General features: G+C 33.7%; 1 long non-coding RNA gene across 1 annotated transcript; it reads left to right on the top strand.

Moving 5' to 3' along the window:
* Positions 1–310: 310 nt before the first annotated feature.
* LOC128554151 (uncharacterized) lies at positions 311–5271 on the top strand. The gene is made up of 2 exons (XR_008369529.1): positions 311–462; positions 3739–5271. It is a non-coding gene; the product is annotated as an uncharacterized LOC128554151 (long non-coding RNA).
* Positions 5272–8063: the final 2792 nt, after the last annotated feature.

Below are 8063 nucleotides of genomic sequence, written 5' to 3'. Positions count from 1 at the left end.
AGATCAGGAAAGCTCACTCGCTGATAGCTTTCAAAAGCCTGTTAAATACCCACTTCTTTGTACAACATTTCGTTAACTGACCAATACATTCTTATTTTTTCATAACACAGCGTAGAACAGTATCTTGTGTGTGTGTGTGTGCGTGCGTGCGTGCGTGCGTGCGTGCGTGCGTGCGTGTGTGTGTGTTCTTTCAATTTATTCTGTAAAGCGCTTTTGAACGTGCACATGTGCATGAAAAGAGTGCTATACAAATGTGATATAATATAGTATATATTTTATTTATATGCTATAATTTATGCAATAGATTTTCTTTTGTTGTTACAGCAATCGGATGTTCCAGTTTTAAACTCACTTGATAAGGAAGGAAAAGAATCATTTCATTCAGATTCTTTACAACGGTTGTTATACCCACCACAACCAAATTTGACAATTAAACTTGCCTGGAACACTGGTTTTAAATTTGTAAGTATAATAATAAGGTCCTGACAAGAACGTAGACTTGCCTTTTAGAGATCTATATTTGTTATTTAAGTTCTATCATGAATATTGATATAATCTTATGATATATTAAATAAACTTTAGTAAACTTCCTTTTAAATGGATTTTCGTACATATTTTGTTGGCATATTTCTCGACACTTAAAAAACACACGTAGTAGAAACCGCTAAACGAAATTATTAGATAAGCAAAGTTTCAAGTTTGCGACAAGCGTATATTATGAACAGAAAAGGTAAAAGAATCGAAAAGGGGATTTATTCAAAATTCCACGTCAGTGCCCTATCCATATTATCAGTGTATCAATGCCAACGATTGTTTTCTTGAGTTTAACATCACGCTGACACATTTATAGGTCATCCGGCGACTTTCAAGTTTTGGCGGCGGAGGAAGACCATCATTATTTCAATACGGGCGGGCACCTGTGTAGAACCATCGGACTTCCGTAAGCACACTGGATGCATCCCTCACTTGAAGAATTCATCTCCCCGAGTGAGGCTCGAACCCATATCTGTGAGGGAAAGTGATTCGAAGTCAGTGACTTTAACCACACGGTCACGGAGGCTCCACATAGTGTTAAATTAGATCGAAACTTGGCAATATCGCAAAATATGTAAATAAAACAGTTCATATTCAGATTCTTCGACAGATGCAAGTCTGTTTAAAAATATGATGAAATAGTGTCCGTAGAAACTGCTTCAAAAACTTTTTTCAAGTCAAAACATTTACTGCGCTGTAGAACGAAGTCCGCACAGTCAATAATAATATGTTTAAAAGTAAGTGGTGCCTATTCATACATGGTACATATTCAGGTAAATAGTCTTTCTTCTGAAGGCAGGAATGAGTTAAACGTGTATGACCTATTCTGAAGCGAGAAAGAACAACTTCATTCCTTCGAACAGTTTTGTACACCTTAAGTAAGATTTAAATGTTGAACTGGATTTCACTGTATTTTGTGCTAAGACAATTTTGCTAAAATTATTACTGAGCTATTTGCCAAAGGTAATCTTGATCGATAAGGTGGATGACGGCAGCATAACCTACGTGAAAATCTTCCTTTGAACCGTCAGTATTAATCGGAAAATAATCCTTGTTTGCACCATTTTCATTATATTTGGATTTAAATATTTAAGGAGTCGTGTCAGGCTTTTCAAAGATAGTTTGTATTCATATCTAAAAGGACTGTAGGGGTTGTGGTGGAAAGATATAGCTGGCGAAGACTTAATTATGAAGTGTATCTAAAACTAATACATAAAATTTTCTTGCTGAACCATGAACAATATAACCGTAATCTAGCTTGGATATAATTCAAACTTTATAGTGTTGCAATAAAACCATACAGTTGGCGCCTCTATATTAGTATTTGAAATTACATTTAAGCATTTAAAAATTCAAGGTATTTGAATTTCAAATATTGTATATGTGGTGCCAATGAGTATTTATTTTATAAAATAAGTTCCCTAAAAACTTTGCAATCAACAACAGATATTGTATACCCACTTGAACAAGCTCAGGGTCACAATGTTCTTTTCGGACTCAGTCTGACAAAAGTGTACACGCTGATTTTTCAATTTGCAATCATTAAAACCATTTCACTTGGCCAAAATTGTTTTTTAAGGATAGTTCTAAGTTTTAATTCTAAAAATGTAAAATATGTACAAATTTACTTTTTTGCAATAATTTCGAGCCCTTAAATTGAAAAACAAGTAAGAGGTACGTTGATCTAGAAATTAATGTCTGTAATTTTAGCAGAGTTGTTTAGGTCGCTGACGACTTCTAATAACTTGCCCTTCACCGATGTGGGTTCAAACCTTGCTTGGGGCATATAATTTTTCATACACGAAAACCATCTACCTGGCTCACAGAAGGCCGGTGGTTTTCCCAGGTGTCCGCCGTGATAAAATAATGCCCGAAACGGCGTCTGGGATCTTCCTTCGCCATCCAAAGCTTGAATGTCGCCTTATGACCTATAAATGTATCGGTGTGAAGCTAAACCTAGCAAAAGCAGAACCAAAAGTGTCCTCTTCTAATAACTGCCGTATGTTAAAAAAACATTAATTTTCAAATTTGTCATATGTTGAAAAACAACAATTTTCAAAATTGCTGAAAACAGTGTTAAAGCTAGTTTAGTAACAATTCAGCATTGGGACAGTATTATAAATGCATCAAAACGGACATGTGTTTCTGTTCGTTGAAAATGCTTAAATTTAAAAGCGTTGCACCATCAAATGTTCATGCAGTCTTTCGAAACTTATAGCATACTAACTGGTAATCATTATGTAGAATTATATACATGCTTTATAACATGGTCAGTTGTCGTGCATAGTTTTCTATGATTTGATTTGATGACGTTCAAAGATTTTGTACAGATATTGAGCTAATTTCTAAGTGATTTTAAAACATTGGCAACATCACAAATGACCGGTTGGCTGTTTTGTTAAGTATATGTAATACATTATATATAGAAATATTCTTTGTAAGCATATATAACAATCATACAATTGATGTCTTGTGAAGTTTTTGTAGCTTTTAATGGTAGATGAAGATTCTAGGTGCACTTCTACATATTATTTTGACAAGGCACGTTACTAGGACAAAACCTCCTTTTTTCCACAAGAGAGCTGGAGAGAGGCGAGGGGCAACCTTAACCACTTAGCAACGGAAACAGTCCCTAAAATGATTTGTTTTGACTTGTTGGGTTTAACATCACACCGACAGAAGTTTAGGGCATATTGCGACTTTCCAGCTTTTGATGGTGAATGAAGACCCCACCTATCCCTTTGTGCATTATTTCATCACGGGATGGCACATAGGTAGAACCACCGATCTTCCGTAAGCCAGCTGAATAGCTTTCTCACATGAAGAATTCAACACCCAGAGCGAGGCTCGAGCCCACATCGATGAGGGGCAAGTGATTTGAAGTCGGTGAAGTGAACTTAAACACTAGGCCACGGAGGTCCGCCAAACATTATTTGTTATATTGATTTGACATAATGAGTACATATAAAGCTTTCTTATTGAGTAATTTAGTACATTTTAGTACCAAAAGAATAGCTATACTAATTGAATTAGTTGCCCGTTTAAATATTCTTGCTAGCGCCCCTACCAGTAAACATCCCTCTGAAAACCTACAGCTTCGGTAAGTTTTTCTTCCGTTTTGGCTACAATTCAGATACATGTAATAATTCAAATATATATTGAAATAATCGACCACAAAATCGCACATGCCTTATATATTTTCAGGGTTCTGATTGCTGTAGCAGATACTCTATCAGTTTTCATCGTGTTTCACCTAAACGTCAGTTCCTTTTCGAGCACTTGTTATATAGAACAAAAGTGTATACATCTGACAATTTCTGTGAAGATGCACAGCCTGCATTTAATCCATACATTGTTAAGCCTGCTTATTAGGATAACTGTAAACTGTATGCAAAATTTAAAACTTGTAACACTTGCAATCATGTAACACTTGCAATCAAATCATTTTAACTAAATATTCTATGTATATAGGCACTTTTATGTTATATCATTAATGATGATTTTTAAAGTACAAATGATACACATATGGTCACTGTCGTTTTATTGGAAACCAAAACTACTCTGAGACGTGTATAAAAAGGATGTTGTATGGCCGAAATGACAAGACTAATATTCAGGATGTTTATGTATGATAATTGAAAGGAACATTATTTGTTAACTACAAAATACATATTGATACGTAGTGTTGTATCTAGCATCTATCAATCACAATAAAAACGTTCATAGTGCAGACGTGACATCAGAAACATTTTGCAGGGAACAGATAATTTATGTCAGTATTTTACAAAATAATACCGATAGTCAGTGAAAAATATAGTGACTGTAAATATATGTATATATATTTATTATAAGATAATATATAGTATATAAGCGGCAAGTAGTAGATCTCAATCTTATATACTTTGATGAAAAGCTAAAAGCTTGTATTGATGATCCCCCTGCTCAGCCATGTTCAGGCTTTGGGTTTTTTTTAAAAAAGGCCAAAGGTCACCACTTGCTTTTTCAATAGCTTTTTCCAGATTTTGAAATTTTGTAAATAGGACTAATGAAGACAGGAATGTGTCTTGTGTTCATTTTGCGACGTAAGGAAATGTCTTTCTACCTTATTTGAAACAGTCCCTTTATACAGTAAATGAAATGTATTTTGTTTCTCAAACTTATTGAAGAGGGCAAAATAAATTATGCCATTGTTATGTATTTTATTTACTTTTTCTTATGAAAAAATGGAATGAAAATACGTACGTTTGTTAAGACTGTATTGATACTACATCTTAGAAACAAGTGCAGCACATTTTGGCATGTAACATCAGTAACGCTTAAAATTGTAGAGTTAAACATGGTAAATAAGGAAAATAGTTGGTTTTTGTCAGTATATTTAAAATATTTTAAACAAATATCTTAGTTTTATGGTTATTCAATTACTTTTAACCAGAGCGGCCTAAATTTGTCACCGATAACGCAGTGTAACATTTTTACATGTTTCACCTGTAAGTATGAAAGATAACTGTATGTTATTGGTAAATTATTGGTTAATTATGATATATATCATTCTTTACCTCTTTAACTGTTTTTGGACTTTCTGCATACTTTATTATACGAGTAAACAGTTTATCACGACAGTTAGTTATAAGTAAATATATATAAAGTGTTTGTTTATTATAACGACAACCCTACTGAAAGGACCAGCCATGTTGACTGATGGAACAGTTTCATACATTAAACAGCATTACTTCCTGATTTCTACTTTTGAATGCCATTATTTAAGGGGAATTCCTATAGTTTTTTATGCGCATCTTTCTGCGCAGCCGACACTATCTATGGGAAATTGAAGTGAAGTCAACATTTGTTGAAACATGTGACAGACAATCTTAAATATGAGGAATCTTGAATAAAATAACATTTCTAATATGTTTTATCAGTAATCAAATGTTGATACTGGTTTATGTTGTATTGACATATGAATCATGCCTGACATGTATCTTGCCATTTTTGTGGCTGTGTTTTGAACGCGCATTTTAGTACAAAGACAGTGTTGTTCATATAATGTTAGATAATTAACTTTGTATTGATAAGACAATATCTCCTTTCAGATTATTTAGTATTCAATTAAAGAAAGAATAAAGAATTTTTGAAACCTTTGTTTTTAACTTCTAGCAGATTACATGTAATCGATTTGGTCAGGTTCGCGCCATTTTTCGACCGAACAGGTGTTGTATTCAAGCGGTCTTAACATAGAATTTAGCCTGGTGATCCATACATGATTAGCCATTTTTATGTTCACAATACAATTATTCATACACAAGAAAAACAGGAAAAAATTCTATGAAACAGTTTTTTTCGACATTCTCGCATACCAATGCTGATGAACTGCTGATAGATGGTTATGACCTTTCACAGACGGCCATGTTTTCCCCAAATAATGTTGACAACTAAGGTATTATTTCTTTCTTCAGTATACAGTATATACAGTCTTACATGTACGCTCTTTCAAACTTTATTTAAATTACTGTTTACTTTTGCGGAAATATAGAATTTGTGGCCAAACGTTTGGGGTACAATATATATGTTGCCCCACAAACCCCCTCCTCTTACGACTATGCATTAGATGTTGAATGGGATACTTTACCACAACAGAAATGCATATTACCATGGTAAAATTCTATCTCATGTCCTTCCAACAAATATGAACATATCTTACATCTACTTCTGCTACACTTCGTAACTGAAACAGTAATAATTTCTATATCAAATTTAGATGTAGTAAAAAGAGTTTTATAGTCTTTTACTGTTTATGATTATTTTCGTTCTTGGAAACAGTGTTCAGTTTAATACCTTTACGTAACAAATTTTCACACCTACGGATTGCTGGTGAAATATTTTGGTAACTTGGTTTAAATGTTATTACACATGGCATTTTACTAAACTTGCATTCTTTTTCAAACTTTCGGTATAATCGTTTGTTTTTATTATTTTGACTTTGAAATGCCATTACTTTAATCTCCTCAAGTACATTTAGTTAACCAGTTTGAACTAATAGCTCGGGAAGTCCTGTTGTTCTGTTAATATAGTGATAATTCTAGACGAAAGTTTATATCTATATCAGTTAATAGTGGTTTAAATTTAATTACTTTATTTCAATAAATATTCACACAATTTAGCCGTCAAACGTACAAATCAAATCGAAATGCACTCTGAAGTCTCAAATATATCGGTAGGCTTCTAACTGTTGCTAGAGCTAAGATTTTCAATTGGCCCAATACGAGCGACGGGCGGCTTGATCAGGGCAAATGAATACCATATACACGTAAGAATTTTAAATACGCCACATCCGTATAATATATAATATTTAGATTATTTCATTCTTGCAACTTATATGGTATTATTTTAATTTTTAGGTTATCTTTCATTTCATTTATCCAATTTCAGCCCACCCGCTTAGCTCAGTAGACAGAGCGTTGGTCTACGGATCGAAGGGTCGCGAGTTCGATCCCAGGGCGGGGCGTATGTTCTCCGTGACGATTTGATAAAAGACATTGTGTCTGAAATCATTCGTCCTCCACCTCTGATAATTCATGTGGGGAAGTTGGCAGTTACTTGCGGAGAACAGGTTTGTACTGGTACAGAATCCAGGAACACTGGTTAGGTTAACTGCCCGCCGTTACATGACTGAAATACTGTTGAAAAACGGCGTTAACCCTTCCCCCCCCCCCCCCCCCCCCCCCCCCCCCCAAAAAAAAAAAAAAACAAAAAAAAACTTGATGAACTTGTGATAATTGAAGCGTGACCGTGATAAGATGTACACATGCAGCTCGTATTGAAATTAAAGTCATTCAAAATTTACAGCTCGCATTTACAAAAATCAAATATTATTACATGTTGAAGTCAAAGACAAATAAATGAACAACCATTGTTTTTCCATATTGTTTTTATAAAATTTAACGTATGTTTATGTAAGGTTGTAGTAAATCTTGTCATCAGGTTAGATTTAAATTTATTGAACAGTAACAAACCATTGTACCTGTAATTGTTTAACTGCAGTCATCTCAAGTTTGTAAGTTTCTACCCCTTCTTTATATTAAAAGATGGGGAAACGTTTGATATTTAACACTTTTTAGATTATTTCAGTTTAACTTTTATCCGTAGAAGCGTGTTTAATTGATAATTTTATTAGTTTGTCGAAGGCTCGTCTAAACAAACTTTCTCTCGTTTTATGCATCTGTAGATAATTAAGAGTTTTTTTCTGGTGGCTTTAGTGTCATTTTTGTGACTAAATAGAATCCCAGAATGATTTTATTTGAAACGATTATTATTTTGAATAGCCACATTGTTCTAATAAGTAAGAGAAATGGTCTCCAAATTATTCAAACTTCGATGACAATGAATGGCTTAAATTCTGCCCCATGGTAGTTTATACTGATAGTTTTATTTGTTTTTCCTTATATTAAGGGTAATGTGAGCGTACAAGAATATATAGGGATAAAGAATGATTTGATGGAAAATTTAAACAAAACAAAAGTTTTTTGTAAACA

Source organism: Mercenaria mercenaria, unplaced genomic scaffold (genome assembly GCF_021730395.1).
Source record: "Mercenaria mercenaria strain notata unplaced genomic scaffold, MADL_Memer_1 contig_4759, whole genome shotgun sequence".
Lineage (NCBI taxonomy): Eukaryota > Metazoa > Mollusca > Bivalvia > Venerida > Veneridae > Mercenaria > Mercenaria mercenaria.
Note: the sequence above shows the minus strand (reverse complement) of the source record. Positions and strands in the feature narration are given on the sequence as shown.